The sequence below is a fragment of the Myotis brandtii genome, unplaced genomic scaffold (genome assembly GCF_000412655.1).
Source record: "Myotis brandtii unplaced genomic scaffold, ASM41265v1 scaffold454, whole genome shotgun sequence".
NCBI classification, from domain to species: Eukaryota; Metazoa; Chordata; class Mammalia; order Chiroptera; family Vespertilionidae; genus Myotis; species Myotis brandtii.
Genome location: NW_005367354.1, coordinates 2,969,324 through 2,989,613, shown reverse-complemented (window position 1 = coordinate 2,989,613; position 20,290 = coordinate 2,969,324). Strand labels below are relative to the sequence as shown.

At 38.4% G+C, this 20,290-nt stretch overlaps 1 protein-coding gene across 3 annotated transcripts in view; it reads left to right on the top strand.

Moving 5' to 3' along the window:
• Positions 1 to 20,290, top strand: part of NCOA1 (nuclear receptor coactivator 1) — a 129,920-nt gene that overhangs the window by 27,924 nt on the left and 81,706 nt on the right. For 2 of the 3 annotated variants that reach the window (XM_014546674.1, XM_005874913.2), the window contains exon 3: positions 15,323 to 15,478. The gene's annotated coding sequence lies outside the window, so the exon portion shown is untranslated. Of the gene's footprint in view, positions 1 to 8,158; positions 8,214 to 15,322; positions 15,479 to 20,290 lie in introns of all 3 variants that reach the window. The other variant, XM_014546673.1, reaches the window with a different exon arrangement.

The window sequence follows — 20,290 nt, the reverse complement described above, 5'->3', positions numbered from 1 at the left end:
TGAAAAGATGGTCAATATTATTAACCATTGGGGAAATGCAAATTAAAACCACGCTGAGATACCACTACATACCTATGAAAATGACTAAGATAAGAAATAGTGAGAATACCAGGTGCTAGTAAAGGTGCAGAAAAACTAGAACTGTCATATGTTTCCGGGGACCATAAAAAATGGTATATACATTTCTTTTAAAAATATATTTTTGAATTAATTTAAATATACAGAAAAGTAGCAAAGATTAATACAGATGCCCGTATATCTCAGTTTCTTGTAATGTTAACAGCTTACAAAACCTTGGTATATATTACAGGACTAAGAAACCAACATTGGTGCATTACTTTTAACTACATTCCAGCTTTTATTTGTATTTCATCAATTTTTCCACTTAATGTCCTTTTTCTGTTCCAGAATTTAATTCAGGACAACCACATTTTGAAAATAAGTTTTATTTTTATTTTCTAAAAATTCTTTCTTATTCATTGATTATGATATCTTATGAACAAATTTTTCTTGTTTTGTGGACACATTGGCCTCTTGAATCTCTCTGAAGATACCAGTTAAAGTTAAGACATTTTATTTATTTTGGTTACCTTACTCTTTTTTCTTTGGGTCATTGTACCCCTGCTTTTTCACCTTGGTGCCTCTCTTAGTTTTTATTAATTAGCTGGTGATTCTTGGCTATTCTTCTTTACAGTATTTTCAAACAAAGGTCTAAATAAGTGGTCATCCAATTTGAATATATACAAAATCCCTTCAGGGCCCAGCTTAAATGCAGTCTAAACCTCACAAAAATCTGATTTAGTAAGTCTGGGGTTGAGCATTTAAACCAGCGGTTCTCAACCTGTGGGTCGTGACCCCTTTGGCGGTCGAACAACCCTTTCACAGGGGTCGCCTAAGACCATCCTGCATATCAGATATTTACATTACGATTCATAACAGTAGCAACATTACAATTATGAAGTAGCGATGAAAATAATTTTATGGTTGGGTCACAACATGAGGAACTGTATTTAAAGGGCCAGAAGGTTGAGAACCACCGATCTAAACACTTTAGATAGTTTGGATGCTTGTAACATCTTGGTAAACTGGTTAAATTCTGTAAAGGTCAGTATTCTTTAAAGATTTTTATTATTTACTAAAGGCCCGGTGCACAAAATTCATGGGGTGGGGGCAATGGGGGATGTCCCTCAGCCCGACCTGCACCCTCTCCAATCAGGGAGCCCTCAGGGCATGTCCTACTGACAGCTTACGTCTGCTCCCCATGGTTCTCTGCTCTCTGTGGGGCCTGCCTGCTCCACACCACAGCGATAGACAGGCAGGCCCTGCTGGGTGCTGCCTGCAGGCCATGCTTGCCTGCTCCCGGGTCGCTGGGTGCTACCTGCGGGCCATGCTTGCCTGCTGGGCTCACGTTGCTGGGGCGCCGCCACCAGCGTCACACCCGGGCCACTATGGGTGCCGCCATCTTTTGTCATGGAGTGATGGTTAATTTGAATTTTGCTCTTTTTTTAGATAGGATTTTTTCAATATATTTTATTGATTTTTACACAGAGGAAGGGAGAGGGACAGAGAGTTAGAAACATTGATGAGAGAGAAACATCAATCAGCTGCCTCCTGCACACCCCCTTCTGGGGATGTGCCCGCAACCAAGGTACATGCCCTTGACCAGAATCGAACCTGGGACCCTTGAGTCCGCAGGCCGACGCTCTATCCACTGAGCCAAACCAATCAGGGCTAGATAGGATTTTTTAGAGAGAAAGGGAGAGGGGGAGAGAGAGCAAGAAACATCTACGTGAGAATGAAAAATTGATCAGCTGTCTCCTGCATACCCCCTACCAGGGATCAAGCCCTAAATCTGGGTATGTGCCCTGACTGGGAATTGAACTGCCAACTTTTTGGTGCATGGAACTTTGCCCAACCTACTGAACCCCCAGGGCAAGGTCAGTATCTTTAGAAAGCATTGATTTCCCCAGTGAATTTCATCCTGACCACAGGGCTCTGTAGGTTGGCTTCCCACTTGCTGTGGTAAGTGGGAGGTTGAGCCCCTTTTTTCTTTATCATGCTCCATGTAGAGACAAGGCTAATAAACTGGGACCTATCCCTCCCCCAGCTTCTGCTATAGGAAGGAATTTATCTGCTGTGACCAGCGTTTACTATTTACTATCAGGGTTGTACTGGTTGCCTTTGGTGGTTTTTCAGTTATTCTATGTCCTGTCTATAGTCCAGGCCCACCTGACATGAGATGTTTAAGAAGGAGAAGCGAAATGACTGGGCTCAGTCTGCCATCTTGAACTGGAAGTCCACTTGTTACTTTTAAAGTGATGTTGTTTTATAATGTGCCAATAAGTATTTCTTTTGAATTCTCACATAAAATAAACATCATAAAACCAGTAGTAGGATTACAGTTTACTCATGCTTATTCAGATGTTCAAAGAAAATGTAGCTTGTTCATTTTTTTATAAGTCATGTCTTCCTTTTGATGAACCCTGGTCACGTGGTAACTGGAGGAAGAGTATCAGTCTTAAGTCTGGTGAACTAAGTCTTATTCAGTAATTTAAATGTATCTCTTTGGATATTTCAGTCTCTGTTTGGATATTAGTCTTTCAGTTATCATATCTCCTCTCATACCTTTCCACAGTGGAATCCAGACTTATGGGTTGGATGTATGTGGCTTATGTGACCTTGTAGTAGTAGAAGAATACAAGGACCCTCAGTCCATGTGTCATCTTCTTCGATTTTTCACTGATCTCTCCTTCAAAGTGATTGGTCAGGCTACTTCCTGGAATTGTGACTACTAGGGTGCCATCAGAACTGTCCTTGGGTGTTCCTCAGATGTCTACAGCTGAAGTTTAAATGATGTTACTTGAGATTTGTTCTGTTGGTTCCAGGATGTGTTGGCCATCTTCCCAGGTGTCACACATTACCTGAGGTATGGCTAGGGTTTTCCATTGGCCCCCTAGCCAGGTGTTCTCTTTTCCAGGCCTTTACTGTGGAGTTACTTTGCCCCTATCACAGTGACCTCTTCTGGCAAATTCACCATCCAGCATCTTAAATTACCTTTCCTCTACTACTTGGGAGCACCGAGGAATTTCCCAGTGCCTTCTATGGCAATTAGGGGAAAGGGAGATTCCAGAGCCAACCTCGTGCCTCTCTTCACTCTGATTGTGCTTCTCTGCATTGTTTTGATGTGGTTTTCTCCAGCTTTTGCTAGGGCGTGGATGAGGAGAGGTAAGAGGTTGGTATGTGTGTAGGGGGTGGGGAGTGCTCCTGGAAGGCAGTCACTTTGCACAGTCTCAACAGGAAGAAGAACAGAAGCTATTCCAACTCCCAGATTGCCTCACTCCGTCAAATACCTCTTTCCTTTTGCAGCCTCTACCTGGATAGGGTAATGTGAGTATTGGTCTAATCGCTTTTTCCTCCTGTCTCGGTCTGATTCTTTATCTCACTGTCCTTTGGCCATAATCAGGAATTTGAGGCTTTAATTTGTACTTTCTCTAGGTTTAATCCTCCTTCTACCCTAAATAGCAGGCTTTATATCATAGCTGTCATGACAGAAAGGATATATGCTCTCTAGTGTGGAAGAAACTATAATCTGAGTCTTTCAGGCCTGGTCAGAAAATATTAGTGCGTTTTAAAAAATTCCTTCTTTTGTAAACCATTTTTAAGAATTATGTCCTACTACAAAATCTTTTCTTTAATTAAGAAGGTGAATGTTAATATTTCTAGTAAGTGAATAAACATAATATTTCTTTTTATTGCTGAACTTTCCCAAGGAAATGGATGCTACTCATAGAATACTAAGAGAGTCAGTAGAAGGAAATGCAAGTGGAAAAAAGATAGATGAGTGTTTTCATAATCATTAGTGTATATGCCTTCATTTCCTCTTCTTTTTCAGAATTTCCTTATAGATTTATCCTTTTCATTATAATATAGTCTAGAGGCCCGGTGCACAAATTCGTGCATGGGTACCGTCCCTAGGCCTAGCCTGCAATCAGGACCATCTTGCTGCCACCCACCCTGGTTCCCCGTTCGCCACCTGGCGATGGGAGCCTGATGGTCAGGGAAGGGACTGAGAGGTCGGCCATTGTTGCCCGCTTGCCGGCCCCACCCCCGCTGTGGGTCGCCCTCTGTGTGTGGGGCGACCAGCTGGGTGGGGGGCTTGGCCTGGTGCCTCCTGCATCCCCTGCCACCCACCCAGGTTCCCCATTCACCATCGGCAATCGGAACCTGCCAACAGGGGAAAGGGACCAAGAGGTGGTCAGTGCACCTCATAGTGAATAGTTGAGCAGTCGTTCTTGTCATTCTGCCATTATGGTTGCTAGGCTTTTATTATATAGGATTCTTATATGATTATGTTTCTAAAACATATTTTAGTTTTTATTTTATTTTTATTAAATCCTATAATTTCAGGATTACACTGTATCTTAATAATTTTCCCAAGCAGGGAAATAGTCTGTGTCTCTTTTTTTCATATCTTCTTTAATTATATATAATAAGGTTTTATAAAATTTTGAAATACGACTTTAAAATATAAGTCTCATATTCTTTTTACATGAATCTTTTCCTTTTTGATTTGTGTGTGTGTTTAAGGGAGTAAAATGCAGCTTGCAACTCAGTTCCTTCTGCCTTGTAGCTCTTTCCTGAGTGATCCCATGGTACTTTGTTTACTTGCCTTTTCTAGTATTCCTCTATTTATGTTTACTAGAGTGTGATCAGCTCAGGGACAGGCACTCAGGTATTGCTTATCTTTATTTGCCTTAGTGCCTAACAAATTCCTGCTCATAATAATGGGCATGGGAAAGTTATCAATTCATATACTCCTTCCCTGACTTCTTTTTCTCTATAGTACTTACCATATTCTAATGTAATATATTGTTTACTTATTTGTCTTATTTATTGTCTGTCTCTTCTCACTAAATTATAAGTGCCATCAAGGCAGGGATTTTTAACTATTTTGCTTACTACTGCATTTCCAACACCTAAGAGAGTACCTGGCACAAATGTGACCAGTGATTACTTGTAGAATGATTAATGAACTAATTGCTCAAATTTATAATTGCCTGATTATACCATATGATTGGTACAATATGATAGGCATAAACTTCTGGTATAGAAAAAAATAGTAATGTAATTATAACGGTGTTAAATTTAAAAGCTTGGAAGACCTTACTATCATCTAATTCTGTTTCATTTTGTGAAATGACCAAGAGGTGAGATGAGTTGATTTAAGCAGAGTCAGTTTATTGGAGAGATGGAATAAGAATTTAGAACTCTTGAGTAAAACTTAATAATTAATAGTGGCACTTGTATTATTGGTGGAGTGCCCTCTATGTCCCTACCTGTTGCTGGTAGAAGTGGGTTTCTTGTGATGTCGCAAGGAAAGTAAATTCCCGAGACTCGCACAGTAGAGTGAGCAATCTTTGTTTGCATGGAATTAAACCCTGGGTTTCCAAGGTCCCATTTCCCTCCGTCACGCCATGGCAAAAGTCCAGCTGTGTCTTCAGCAGAGCCAGGATTAAAGCCACTGCCCAGAGTCTCTGCCCAATATTAAAACATCGTCCAGTCCAGCATCTGCTAGGTTAGCTTTGTTCCCAGCTGTAGTCCATTGCGTGTGAAAACCGTCATGTGGCTGCTGAGGCCACATGGTGGGCTAGTGCACCGGTCTGTGTGGGTCAACGAGCAAGCGAGAAACGAATACAAGAGAGCAAGAGCTAGTAAGAGAAAGAATTCTTTGTCTGGGGATTATGTATTCCCAAATTTTTACCATCTTACATTGGTGTCCACCCTCTTAGCCAATGATCTTTGTTCCCAAGTTAAACTGAAGACAAACACTTTCCCAACATCATCCAGACTTCATTGCACATATGCCCATCTTCTCCTTGGTTTGATCCCTTTCCCCAGTGATCTGCAGGGAAAGGATTGGTGGTCCCCTGGGTAATGTGAAGTTGCAGCTTCCTGGTGAAGCTGCCCCAGATGACATGCTTATCATGTCTGGCCTCCCGTTTGCTTCTTTCCTATTATTAATAACCAGGTAATCACAACGGTATCACCTTTGTATATCAAAGAAGCTTTTCTTGATATCCCAGTAAATATCTTTAGTATTTTTCTTTCATAGCACTAACACAATTTATAATTGTGTATTTAATGTCTCTCTTCTACATTAGATTGTAAGCTCCATAAAGGCATGACTTTTGTCTGTTTTCTTCATTGTGAAATACTCAGCATCTTATACAGTGCCTGAAACATGATAGGCACTATATATGATTTATTATTTCATAACTGAGGAGGTTTGAAAAGAGGATTTTTGATGAAAACCGGTTTTTACTAACAAAGGTTATGAAAAATTACTGGAGTGGCATTATATTAAAACCATAGGTGCCTTCTTAGGCTTGGATTCATATAGTTCTAAGCAACCTTGTGTTCTTATTTTTTTTTTTTTTTCCAAGTAAGCTGCATTGCTGGAAAGCAAATTCACTGACTGCTTGGCAATAATATTAGTTGAGTTTATAAGATATTGTTCGTTGTAAATGCTACGTTAGATTTTGGGGATCACTATTGGATAAGGTAAAATGATCCGTGGAGGTACTAGACAGTGGGGCTGAAAGATCAAGCACTTCAGCGGCTCTGGAGAGAAGTCATAATCTTGAGGCCCTTGCCCAGCCTCGTTACTATTGCTTCATTTGATGAAAATCAAAAACACTGTTTTTCTCCTCAAATTGCTGTCCCCTCCTACTTTTCTTGTACTGTTTTGTAGCAGTAACCATGGTTACTAGTAAAGGCTCCTTGGAGCTTTAAAAACATGTCAGTTTCACAGCTGGAGGCAAAGTGATCTAGATAAAAGCATAAGAATAAAGCTTACAGTGGTGTTTTGTTTTGTTTTTTCCCCCTGTTAGAATTGAGTTCTTTCATTAGGGAACACTTTTCCTGAAGTGAAGTGTTCTTTGTTCCCAGTAGAGTAGACAACATTTTCATTTAAATTAACACTAAGTTAGCACCTGGCTCTTTTGTTAGAGTCAGGAAAAAGGAGGTAATGCTACCACTCACCTGTCCTCCACCTGAACCTACCCTCTCTCTATCCTCTTTCTCTTATCTATTTCCTTACCGCCTTCCCTGGGCCAATACTGCATGATAGTAATACTGATGGTTGAGGCTCAGATGGAAACGGTTTTGAAGTTGCAGCTTTGGATTAATGGGGGGGGAAGAGGAATACAGGAGGACTAACATTTGGTACAGTGCTACCAGGAGCCTATTTGCCACGATCAAGAAGAAACAAAGGCCAGGTCTTGTCTGAAGGCCAGAATAAGTGATCTCTAGAAGGAAGGTTTGGAGGCAGATACTATTTTTAAGGAATGCCACTGTTGAAATGGGAAAGGAAATCTGTATTTATTAAACATCTAGTATATATTGAATACCTGCATTGGTACTTTCTATTATGTTATGTTGTCTCTTATACCAGGCTGAAAGGACTCTGAGAATTTTAAAATGACTTATAATTGTTTTCTTTGTGATGATTTTCTACTCTGAAATTCTGCCACCTTAGCTTATAGGTGATTTATACCATCTTTTTTCTTGGTGTGATATAGACTTGCTTGTACCCTGTTTTGTTTTTTTTAAATAAAGTTTTGTTAGAATGCAGCTACCTTGCTCATTAGTTTATGTATAGTCTATGGCTACTTTTACAGTCCAAAGGCAGAGTTGAATAGTTGCTACAGAAACCATATAGCTTGCAAAACCTAAATTTTTACTATCTGGATCTTTACAGAAAAGTTTGCTATCCCGATCTAGATTGGACTGGATCAGTTCATCCTAGACCAAGTATGAGAATGATTATTTTGGGAGGAAAGCAAGCATATTCTTAGGTTATATTCCTTGTGGACATTAGAAAAATGGCAGGATGAAAGAGGATGCTGGGGCTTTAGAGGAAAGTGCTGGGCTCACTGAGCCCTTTTAAATCAAAAGTTTAAACCTAAACTGTGAAAGGAAACTTCAAATGTAAACATTGTATTTTTTTTACATTACCATTTCTATTTCTACATGCATACCTGTGTCCATAGTCTCACATGGGCTTGCTCTGATTCTGTTATCATTTGTATACTCACATAAATGTAGACTTACATAAGTATTTTGACTGGAAGTGAGCGCCAACATCTTTATTTTACAGATGGCAAAAACTTGAATTCCTAAGAAGTTATAATATACCTGATTTACAAAAGCAGGTTAGTGCCAAATCCTGGGAGTAAAATCCTGGTTTTTATGTCTGATTTCCTGCTATCTTGCATAGAGGCATTCAAATGTGAAGTCTACCCGAAAGCCTCGCCCAATATATCTTTAGTTCTAAGTAGGACTTCTTAGAAAACTAAAGAAATGCTGAAAAGGAGAAAAGCATTAAATCTAGATTCTGATTTAACTCTGCTACTGATATCTTTGCAATTTTCTGTAAGTGGACCATTCTTTGATAAACAGAAGTAAGAATTTAGAAGACAGATTAGGCTTGTAAGGATGACTGTAGACTCAGATCCAGATATTTGCTTTATTTCCTGGTAAATGTGTAGTTATTCAAGTAAACATGCTAATATGTTCACAGTCCCTAAGTAATTCGTAAGGGGAACATTGAAGAATCCAGAATCCACATTGTATAAGTAGGTTATATGAATGTGTTTAAATGTTTTTCTTTTGTGAACTGAACAAACTATAATTTATAATTCATTATAAAAAGGCTTAATGTATGATTTCATAACTTAATGAAAAAAACTTCCTTAAGAAAATTAGCTGTTGCTTAAATAAAAAGACAAAAGAAATACACCAGAAATTATAACCATTTTGCTTTCATATTCATGATAGAGATATTGCCATGACACTCAGGGAAGAGTCATTATTTTCCTTAAATTTAGTATTAGAAAGACCTCTCACTTTATTGCATCAGAAGATAATCATAGAATTTCTTCTTTCTGGTTCCCCAGGGACCCATTTTAGATAAGAGAAATCCTAAGAGAAGCTTACACAAAAGATCTACATTGTAAATTATAATATAAGAGCTTACTCTGAAGAGGATTTATAAAGCCTTATAAATTAATCTCTACAGAATTGTGTAATTGTTCCTTATTTCTCTCCGTGATAAATCAGGTCCCTCTAATTTCTTTACTTTTACATTGGAAAAAAGTTTTTAAAATATAAAAAGTTTTTTGTAAGTTTTAAGTGTTTTAAAGTTTTCTTCTTAGTAATATAAGTAATAAGCAAATACATGTTATAGCTCAACAGACTTAACCAATCATAATTATAATCTTTCAGAAATTTAAGCCATTATAGCAATTCAATATTTCATATATTTAGTTTTATAGTTTTATTGAAGGCCTTCCTCCAGGTGAATTGTTCACCTAAAGAAAATGAAATGGCCCAGCTGGTGTGGCTCAGTGGTTGAGCATCGACACATGAACCAGGAGGTCACACTTGATTCCCAGTCAGGGCACATGCCCAGGTTGCAAGCTCAGTCCCCAGTAGGCATGCACAGGATGCAGCCAATCAATGAGGATTATCTGCTTTACTCAAAGTCCACTGATTTAAATGTTACTCTCAACTAAAAGATACCTTCACCTTTGTGAAAGCAAAATTTAAACTGGTGGTTGACCATATACCTATGGTTTAGCCAAGTAGACATAAAATTCACCATCACAGGTACCACGTAAGTGATTAATTTCAGTGGGGACAAAAAGATCCCTCTGCATTTTTATAAATCACCTATGAAAAAATTGAAATTAATATAAGAAATATTAACAAGTTGAAATAAGAAAGAAACATGCATGGGCATAGCCAGGAATATATTCATACATTAGAATCTTATATTTAAATGCAGCATCGGAGAAAACTATAGCATATGAACAAGTATTACATAATATATAAATCAGGAAATTTTCAGGGACTAACAATCAAAATGGAGTTGAACTTAGGAAAATATTCTTAAAGAATATGAATTTTGACCAAATTTTGAAGAAAATGTACATACTGTGCATATGGAGTTGGGAGATAATCCTGATAAGTAGATTACCAAAGGGCCTTAGGAGAGGCTTGGGGAGGGAAAGGCAGGGAAGAACTGAAAGAGGGCCTTGGATATACATTTTATATTTGTTTAGCTAGGCAATTAAAAAAAAAAGTCTGAGAGTTAATTAGGAGGGAAGTGATTAAATAGAAACATTTATTAAAGGTATTGTTCTGCATGTATAATGGACTAGATTGGCTTCTAAGCCCAAGCACAGGAGATGAGAACCTGGGCAAAGATGTATAAACAGGGAATTGACAGAACTTTATGATTTAGTGTTGGAGACAAGAGAGAAAGGGAGAAGGAGAGAGCGAGAGAGAGAAACATCAACGATGAGAGAATCATTGATCAGCTGCCTCCTGCACGCCCCACACTGGGGATCAAGCCTGCAACCCAGGCGTGTGCCCTGACTGGGAATTGAACTGTGACCTCCTGGTTCATAAGTCAGTGCTCAACTACTGAGCCACGCCGGCCGGGCTATCTCTCTTCTTAAAATTGATATTCCAGCTTTAATTGTTCCCTTCCTTAAATATTGGATTGTCTTTGTGGTAATTTATTCTCTTCTCTTCTCACTTTTCCTTGGTCATCTCATCTACTCTACTACCAGGGATTCCAAAAACCTTTTTATCCCACTTCTTTGGAAGTCAGCTAGACTTATCTATTTGGATGTCATATTCATTATTAATGTGTACATAACTGAATTCATTAGCCTCTCCCTCAGACATCTGTTACCGCCTGCAAACTCGGTCTTGACTAAATGGCACTAATGTCTATCCCATCTCTCATGCCAGGAAACTTGGTGCTTGTAGGAGCTTATTTAGAGACTATAATCCTGAATGTAAACAAAATTTCAGCCAGAAAAATGCCTCATTATAGTATTGTTTTTAACAGCATAAAGAAACAGTCTAAAGTCCTGTAGTACTTACTGCCTTGCTTAAAACCTATGACACATACACACATAGGAATATTTTATAGACAATACAAGCTATGTAGAAGACTATTTAATAACATGAGAAGTTATAGATAACTTTAGTGAAAAAAAGGTGCTCTTAAACAATATGTATACTGTGGTACCATAATCTGTATTTATAGAATAATAAATATATAAATCTTTGCGTTAATTCTAAATGGAACACTTGTGGGTGATTTTTATTTACCTGCATTTTCTAGACTTGTACAGTAAACATGCATTACTTTTATAATTTATACATGCAGACAATTTGGCCTCTTGTTTTTTTTTTTACCCCCAATTCTTATTGATTTATTCCAGTATCTCATTTGGCCCAACTGTTGCATAAATCCCACTGCTCACTGTGTTGGAATTAAATGATCACAGCAACCCTCTTGCCTCCATTGCTCAGCTACCAAAGCTATCTTCCTGAAAATCTTAGCTGGTTGGGTCATTCCCTTGCTTAACCTTTCCAATTTAAGTAGCTAAATGTTCACCTCCCCAAACCATCAAGAATAGAGTAAATTTTGAATATTTTTTCTTACGATTTGATCTGAAGACCTTTAGCAAACTAGATTTTAACCAACTCAAGATTTAATATAACATTTTCTTCTAACCCCAACCAGATCATTTTTGACAAGAACACAGATAGTTATGCCAGATTTGGGGGATGCAGGAAGAGAAAAAGAAAGGGAGAAAGCGAGAGAGAAAATATGAATTGAACTCAGGCATTTGCAAATTTTTGCTCTTTGCTTGTCCCTTCTGTTTTATCTCTGCAACCTGTCACACTTTGCCCTTGCTGGGTGTTTTTTTGTTTGTTTCTATTCAAGGGACAATTTATCAGTTTTCTCAAGTATTTAGCCAGTAGGAACAAATACCCACATAATGAAAATCCATTCGTTTTAGTGCCAATTATTATATCAGCAGATCTTATTAGGAGTATTTATTGAAGCATGTCATGCTAATAGTCCCAGAGTGTAATTATACTTGCAGATTTCTCATGCTTTTAGGGAGTTTTTAACATGTTCCAGATGGTTAAGTAGGAAGGAGTAGACATTTTGTACTGTCTTTTCAATTATGATTAAGAATTTGATGTTACTACTTATGTTACCATTATTGCTTTTGTTAGGTTAAAACGTGAGAGGAATTTAAACAAAATATGTAGATTCTGTGGGGTTTTGGTTTTTTTTTAAACATTTCTTCTATTATGGTCAACAATTAACAGGACCTTTTAGATTCTTTTCCTCTGGTAAATTAATTGCTTTAATTTAAGCATCATTAAAATGAGATAATTGAATGTTAAGTAGTAATTCTTTTATGAATGTAGTCCCTAATTTATTCATGGAAAGTATTCACTTGGGTTTGTTTTAGACTTAAAATTACATGGTGAACCTTCTTGAAAAAACTTACATAAGATTGAAATAGTATAATTTTCCAAATTGTTGAAGGTTCTTCGACCGTTTTCCACAAGCTAATATGACCTTAGATTCAAAATCAATGGACATACCAGTATACTTCAAATTTTGCCAGTAGTAGTACTGATGACTTCTCACTCATCTATTCATATTCTCTTCTATCCTTAACTGACCATTCATCTACTTTCATTTGAAAGGTATATAGCGTGTGAACTTGGAATAGTACAGTTAATGGATCATAGGGGTCCAGATCCATAAACCTTGGCTTCATTATAACCTTGTATTTACCTGTATTAACCAGTTTGCTAACTTGTTAGTTGACTTGACGAAATACATTGTTTTTCAATAAGAAATAGAATATTCAGTAATTCAATTTACCACCTGTATATTTTCATAATGTAATTACTATGAGAAAGAGGACAAATTGGCCTTAATCTTTAGGCTAGTGTTGTTGTCCTTGAAGCTCTCTTCAAGATGTCTTCCATACAAGAAAACAAGCAAAAACATAAAATATATAATGCCAAAATTATATTTTTGGTAATGAATAAGGTAGACTATTCCTAAGAATTTTGTTGGGATGAAAGGAATAGTTTACATCAGGGGTGGGCATACTTTTTGACTTGAGGGCCACAATGGGTTCTTAAACTGGACCGGAGGGCCGGAACAAAAGCATGGATGGAGTGTTTGTGTGAACTAATATAAATTCAAAGTAAACATCATTACATAAAAGGATACGGTCTTTTTTTTTTTAGTTTTATTCATTTCAAACGGGCCGGATCCAGCCGGCGGGCCGTAGTTTGCCCACGGCTGGTTTATATTCTGTATCATCTAGTAAGACATACTTCCTTATAAATTGCCTTTAAATATCTTTGTTCAGACTTTCCTGTTCCACATCTCTACATTGTGCTTTTCTTGTTTCTCCCCCGAAAAACCTGCCTTCTCAGCCTCTTCAAACTCCTCAGTACTTCTTGCTCATACCCGCTCCACAAATTCTTTACAGTTTTTCCAGGTAAAATTCTTTACAGTTTTTCCAGGTAAAATTCTTAACCTTTCTATGAAATTCTTTAAACTCCTTCCCAGCAAGATCAAAGTTAGCCTAAACTAAGACTACTAAAAGCATGTCTTTGGGGAGACTCAGTTTATCTTGTTATAATAAACTAGCATTAAGTTGGGATTCCTATTTCCAACGATATTGCTAAATTTAATACAGTTTGGTTTGTTGAGCATGTACAACAAATATTGTGATCAAGTTATTATTAATGGTTCAATGTATGGGTCTGTATGGGCAATTTTAATTTTTATTCTTGTTTGTGTTTATTTAAGTTTTTATATATTTGTCTCAAAAAACTGTTATACAAAAGATGGGATTAATTTTTTTTCCTTTGGGATTAATTTTTAAAAGAATGATTCACACTAGGATTCTATTGAATGAAATATTTTAGTTTTACATATAAAGAATAATATTTGCTTTATAAAATTTAGTGTATGCAAGACTTTTTCAGGGGTATCTATATAAGGGTTACATGTGATGAAATTTAGACTGATTAGTGGAAATACCTCTCTGAGTTAGTGATAGGAGATGATAACAGTATATTTTAAAAGCAACTCTACTTTGGGTTCATGAGACCATCTTTCATTTAATAACCAAGCTAGAATTTTTCCTTTCCCCTTCTTTGCAGTATCCCAGCCTCTACCTCATTACCCAGGCCACTTTCATCATGAGGTGGACAGAGTTGTTACTGTGATTCCCTTCATCTTGGAGGCAGGGAGGGTTTACTTACCCACCCGAACCTTTTCCTGGTATATGACATTTGAAACACCCTTGCCTTCTTGAAACTTTTAGAAAATTGTAATAATGGCACTCAGTCCTCATCTTTCCTAAGGTTTTCTTTGTCCCTTAATATATATCTCATGTATTTAAAATCTTTTTTTTTCTCTTAAATCACAGCATCTCAGTGTTTGATTGAACTTGGGCACTGTATATAAATTGAGACTATATTTGTGTGTGTGTTTAGGCACCTTTTTAAGCACAGACCATGACTTTGCATTCCCCACTGATCTAATTTGTTACCCAGTGGTTGAGCATTGACCTATGAACCAGGAGGTCATGGTTTGATTCCTGGTCAGGGCACATGCCCGGCGTTACAGGCTGGATCCCCGGTCGGGGGGTGCAGGAGGCAGCCAATCAATGATTCTCTCTCATCATTATTGTTTCTCTCCCTCTCCCTTCCTCTCTGAAATCAATAAAAATATATTTTAAAAATCATCCTGTGTAATAAAAGCCTAATATGCTACGTGCCCGACTGTTAGTTCAACTGTTCGACCAGTCATTATGACATGCAATGACGACTAGGGGGCAGAGGCTCCGACTGGTAGGTTAGCTTACTGCTGGGATCTGGGCAAGATGGGCCGGACACGCCTGGAGCCCTCCCGCAGTCCCTCCCCGGCCCCAATTGTGCACCAGTGGGGTCCCTCGGCCTGGCCTGCGCCCTCTCGCAATCTGGGAGCCCTTGGAGGATGTCGGAGAGCCAGATTCGGCCTGATCCCCGCAGAGCAGGCCGAGGGACCCCACTGGTGCCAAACCCGTGCACTGGGCCTCTAGTGATTTATAAGTAGAAAGAATAAACATATACATACAGTCAGAAAAAAAAATTAAAGACATATAAATGGGTCTTTCAAAAGATTAAGGGCAGAATGTAATTAGGCATTATGTAAGTAGCAGTCTTAAGTAGGAATATATATTGAATCATCAGAAAGGACTTTAACTGTAAAGTCAGACTTTTATACATTGTCTTTGGAAATATTTTTCCATTTGGCCTTAAAGGTTATTTTTCTTTACCTAGCATTCTGACCTTTATCATTTCTTAAACAATAAAATGACAATCTAACCTCCCTCTGCTTTTTTTTTTTTCTTTTCCTTTGCTTTAGTTTTTTGCATAATTGTCCTTAAATGAGGTGAGAGTGAAGAGATTAGAGCCATCTCTGGAGAACATCTTTACCCCATCCCCCTGGAAGCTAACCTCAGGAGCACTAACTTGACCCTATCTGTTTTGAGGACTCATTATGAACAAAGAAGTCTCCCAGGTAAGAATTGTAGCTCTGTTTTTAAAGAGCTTTGTCTCTACAAAAGTATGGAGAAAATGACTACCTGTTGACTCTTATTTTTATGGAATATATGATCTGAGAAGCTTCAAGGTTATCATAAAACATGTGTTGACATTTCTAATTGAAAATGTTCAAAAAGTTTTAGATTACACTTTATAAGCCGCTTAAATGCACATTGAACGTAATATAGGCTTCAATAAGGGAATGTTATATAAGTACTTGGACTTTATGAAAGAGAAAAGGAGAAAAAAATAGAATAATCTAGTAATTGAACTCTGGCTTTGTTTTCTTATTCTTTAACTCAGTGTTCAGTGAATGAGTCTGAGAAAGTCTTTATTTTCTTTATGTCACAATGAAAATTTTTATCTTTTCTATTTCCCCTTAACATTTATTAAAAACATTTTAAACTGCAAAACAATTGCAAGATTGATAAACTGAACACCTCTATATCATTACCCAGTTTCACCAATTGTAAACATTGTGTTACATTTGCTTTATCTCTCTGTATTTTACTACTTCTGCTCCTCCACCACTATTATGGTGATAATGATGACGAATCATCTGAGAGTAAGTTGTAGACATTTATGATCTTTCACTCCTAATTATTCATTATTTGTCTCCTACTTAACCACAGTATAATAACCACATTCAAGAAACATAACATTTTTATTATTATATCTAACTAGAGGCCTGGTGCACGAAATTTGTGCACAGGTAGGGTCCCTAGGCCTGGCCAACGATCAGGGCCGATCTGTGGGGCGACTGCAAGGCGATTGGGGGGGGCCCTTCTGGCACCCGCCTTGGCCAGCCTGGCACTGCCCGCTCACCAGCCCTGCCCCCTGCCACTGCCACTGGTCGCCTCCCTCTGCAGAGTGACTGGTGGAGCGATCTGGGGACCCCCACTCACGCCTGCCTTGGCTGGCCTGGGGTCTGCGGGCTGTGGGCAACTCCTGCGTTGAGCATCTGCCCCATGGTAGTCAGTGCACGTCATAGTGGCTGATCGTTCCGCCAGTCATTTTGCTGTTCGGCTGATTTGCATATTAGGCTTTTATTATATAGGATATACAGTCCATACTAAAATTTTATCACATTGTCTGATCCAGAATCACACACTGCATAGTTGTCACATCTCTTTGATTCCTTTTACCTGGAATAGTTTATCAGCTTTTCTTTGTCTCCTGTGATATTGACATTTTGGAAGAGTCCAGGCCAGCTCTTTTGTACAGCGGCACTCATTCTGAGCCTGTCTCTTTCCATCTATGCTCCTTTCTAAAGAGACTAGGTTATGGGACTTTGGAGATTCATGGATTTGGTACTAAGAACCTTATCTGGAGAACAAAGCCTATAACTATATCTTCAGGGGAAAATTTGTCAAAACATAGTAAGAGCTCAAAATTCCAGAAGGTAGACCCTAGAGATGATTTGAATGATATTGAAAGGAATTTTGTGTTTGTATGCATAAGTATACATATAATTTTAGAATCTAAGATTTATATATTTTTGGACAAAAATTAAGGTTTTACAAGGTAGAACTTTTGATTTTGAAGAAATTGCACATTTACATCTTAAGGTGATTCACATCTTATAGGAAATAATTGGTTTTATATTATGACCATAAAAGATAAGTCAGGATTAGAAATATCAATTTTATTTCTTTCTATGTGATGTTTGGACCAAGAATTGAAAAGATTCTCTGTTCATATGCTTGAGAACCTTGTAAATACCACCCAGGGTTTTTAGATGTGGTATAATTTGTCAGCATTTTAGTGTAGAGGCAAAAGCAAAACTTGGGAATCTATAGTTAGCTTTCCTACTTATCAATTATGTGACTGTAGGTTAGTTTCTAGAACCAAGTTACCTAAGAATGATTTTTACCACTGCCACTTATGATGTTGGGCAGATTAAGTAAACCCCTCCATGCCTCAGATTTCTCATCTCTGAAATGGATTATAATGTTACCTATCTCATATTTTATGAGTAAATGAATTAGTAAGGTTTATGAGTACATAAAATAAGTTAGATGCTTAGAACAGTGATCAGCAAATAGTAAGTCCAAAAAAGTGTTAGTCATCATCATTGTCATCACCATCAGACCATAGTTTCTTTATTAGTCAGATAAAACTGTTGAACTCAATCAGTGCATCTATGAAGTGGAGGTAATAATAATATATACTTCATAGGGCAGTTGTGAGGAATAATGAGTCAATACATATAAAACACATAAAATTCTTTATAATTACATTGTCACATCCTTTAATTAAATGCATATTCATGGGATTACATTTTTTGTGAACTTTCTGTTATTTTGTTCCTCTCATATTCTTTGTTACTATTGACTTTATACTGCAAAAGTAGGGATAGGTAAGATAGACATTTTGTATATTCTACTGGCTTATATAGTCAAAAGATTTGAGAAGCACTGTACTAGATGATAATTGCTGGGGTGCCTTATTCTGAAATTTTCTAAATCTTACTTTCTGGTTTAATTTATAAGCATTATTTTTATACTTATTCTGTTTGAAAACTCTGGGAAGTGAAATTTGAGTTTTACTGGTTTGGAGTTAGTCTTTAGTTGGCTATTGCACTGGAAGAGTTATAGCCAGATAAATTCATATGATCATTGAGCAGATGTTGATGCTCTTTAGCCAGTTATTTACCTGGAATGCTTAGAGAAATTTTTTTCATTTTTCAATAGGTATCAATAATGTTTTTGCCAAATATATTTTGAATCAAGTGATGTGGCTTAAGTTTCAAGCAGGGCTTTTAAAAATGCACAATCTTGCCCTAACTGGTTTGGCTCAATGGATAGAGCGTCGGCCTGTGGATTCAAGGGTCCCAGGTTTGATTCTGGTCAAGGGCATGTACCTTGGTTGTGGGCACATCCCCAGTAGGGAGTGTGCAGGAGGCAGCTGATTGATGTTTCTCTCTCATCGATGTTTCTAACTCTCTATCCCTCTCCCTTCCTCTCTGTAAAAAATCAATAAAATATATTTTTAAAAAATGCACAATCTTTCTATAAATTTGGGCAATGAAGGTTATATGTAGACTAGAGGCCCAGTGCACGAAATTCATGCACTGGGCGGGGGGGGCGGGTCCTCACCCTGGCCTGCGTCCTCTTGCAGTCCGGGGGCGATTGATCACAGGGCTCTATGATAGATCGCTCCAAAGAGGTAGGCCCCACCCACCCGGCCGGGGCTCCGTGATGGATAGCCCCTGCAGAGGGAGGCCCCACCCACCCGGCCCAGGGCTGCCACGGGGTAGCCTGGGCCTCCCTCTTTGGGGTGATCGATTGCACCCCGCAGAGGGACGCCCCGCCCAGCTGCCGCAGCCCGCCAGTCAGTGGCCTAAGCCTCCCTCTTTGGGGTGATCGATTGCACCCCGCAGAGGGACGCCCCGCCCAGCTGCCGCAGCCCGCCAGTCAGTGGCCTAAGCCCTCTTTGGGGGGGCGATCATGGAGCCCCCTGATTGATCACCCCACCAGCCGGTGGCCTGGGTCTCCCTCTGCGGGGTGATCATGGGGCGATGGCTGGGCCCCTGACCAATCGCATCGCACCCATCTTGGCTGTCCTGGCGCCAGTAAGTGTCATAGTGTGGTCATCCAGACGGTCATTCTGCTGTTCGGCCGTTCGGTCGATTTGCATATTATGCTTTCATTATTACAGATTTGTATTGTAATTTTATTCGTGCCCTTTCCTTTTCACTTGGGGAGAAGGACCCTGAAATTATCTGGAAATTTACCTGACTTGATAATTTTCTAGTGCCCTTAAAATATAATTACATTGTTTGGGCAAATTATTTTGACCCATGTAGCTCTATTACTTTGGTACTTTTGCTAGCTTATAACATTAAAGATCAAATTTAAGTGTACTTATTTTTCTTTTATTGGTTTATATGTGTATATTTAACCAAACTGTATTTTGAAATGAGTTTCTGAAATATTTGAGGGAAATTAAACAACTTCTAATTATCTTAGATATTGCAGTAATTTTATGTGACAAGTGTGGTTATTTGGTTTCAGATAATCTGTGTAATGTTGGGCTTCATTCTCCCCAGCTCTAGCTGTTTTTCTGCTCATTACTATCTGAATCTGTGAAAGTGGGTAGAGTTGGTAGAAAGAGACAGACATTGAAATTCTTCTATAGGTTCATCATTTTCTTTTCTTAAGGCTATTACTTCTTTGCTAGACTATGTTCTCCTGTGCACATGCCAGTATATTCAAATACTTATTTCATTCTTTACACAGGTAAAGACAGCTATAGTCTGGAAGAGTAGCTTTAATTTTTTTCTTTTTAATAAATTCCAACATCTGTTTCACAAGTTATAACAATCTAGAATTGATTTTTTTGAAGACATGTGCAATATCCTATCTAATAATAGACAAACATGGTAATTAACCGTACCTCCGATACGCTTCCCATTGGCTAATCAGGGCGATATGCAAATTAACTGCCAACCAAGATGGCGGCCAGCAGCCAGGCAGCTGAAGTGAACAGGAGGCTTGCTTGCTCCAGTGAAGTAGGAAGCCAAGGTTCCTTGCCTGCCGCTGCTCGGCTCTGAGCTTGCACTCTAAGAAACAATGTTGCAATTATAGAAGCTAAACAAACCCCAGAAACCTGCTTTCAGCCAGCCGGGCCTCAGAGCTGGAGCTGCAACAGTGTTTCAATTATAGAAGCCAAACAAACCCAGATACCTGCTTTCAGCAGCCGAGGTCTCAGAGCTGGAGCCGAGCCTCAGAGCTAAAGCCGGCTCTCAGTTCCAGTGACAGCCATAGAAGGTAAATAAATCCCAGAA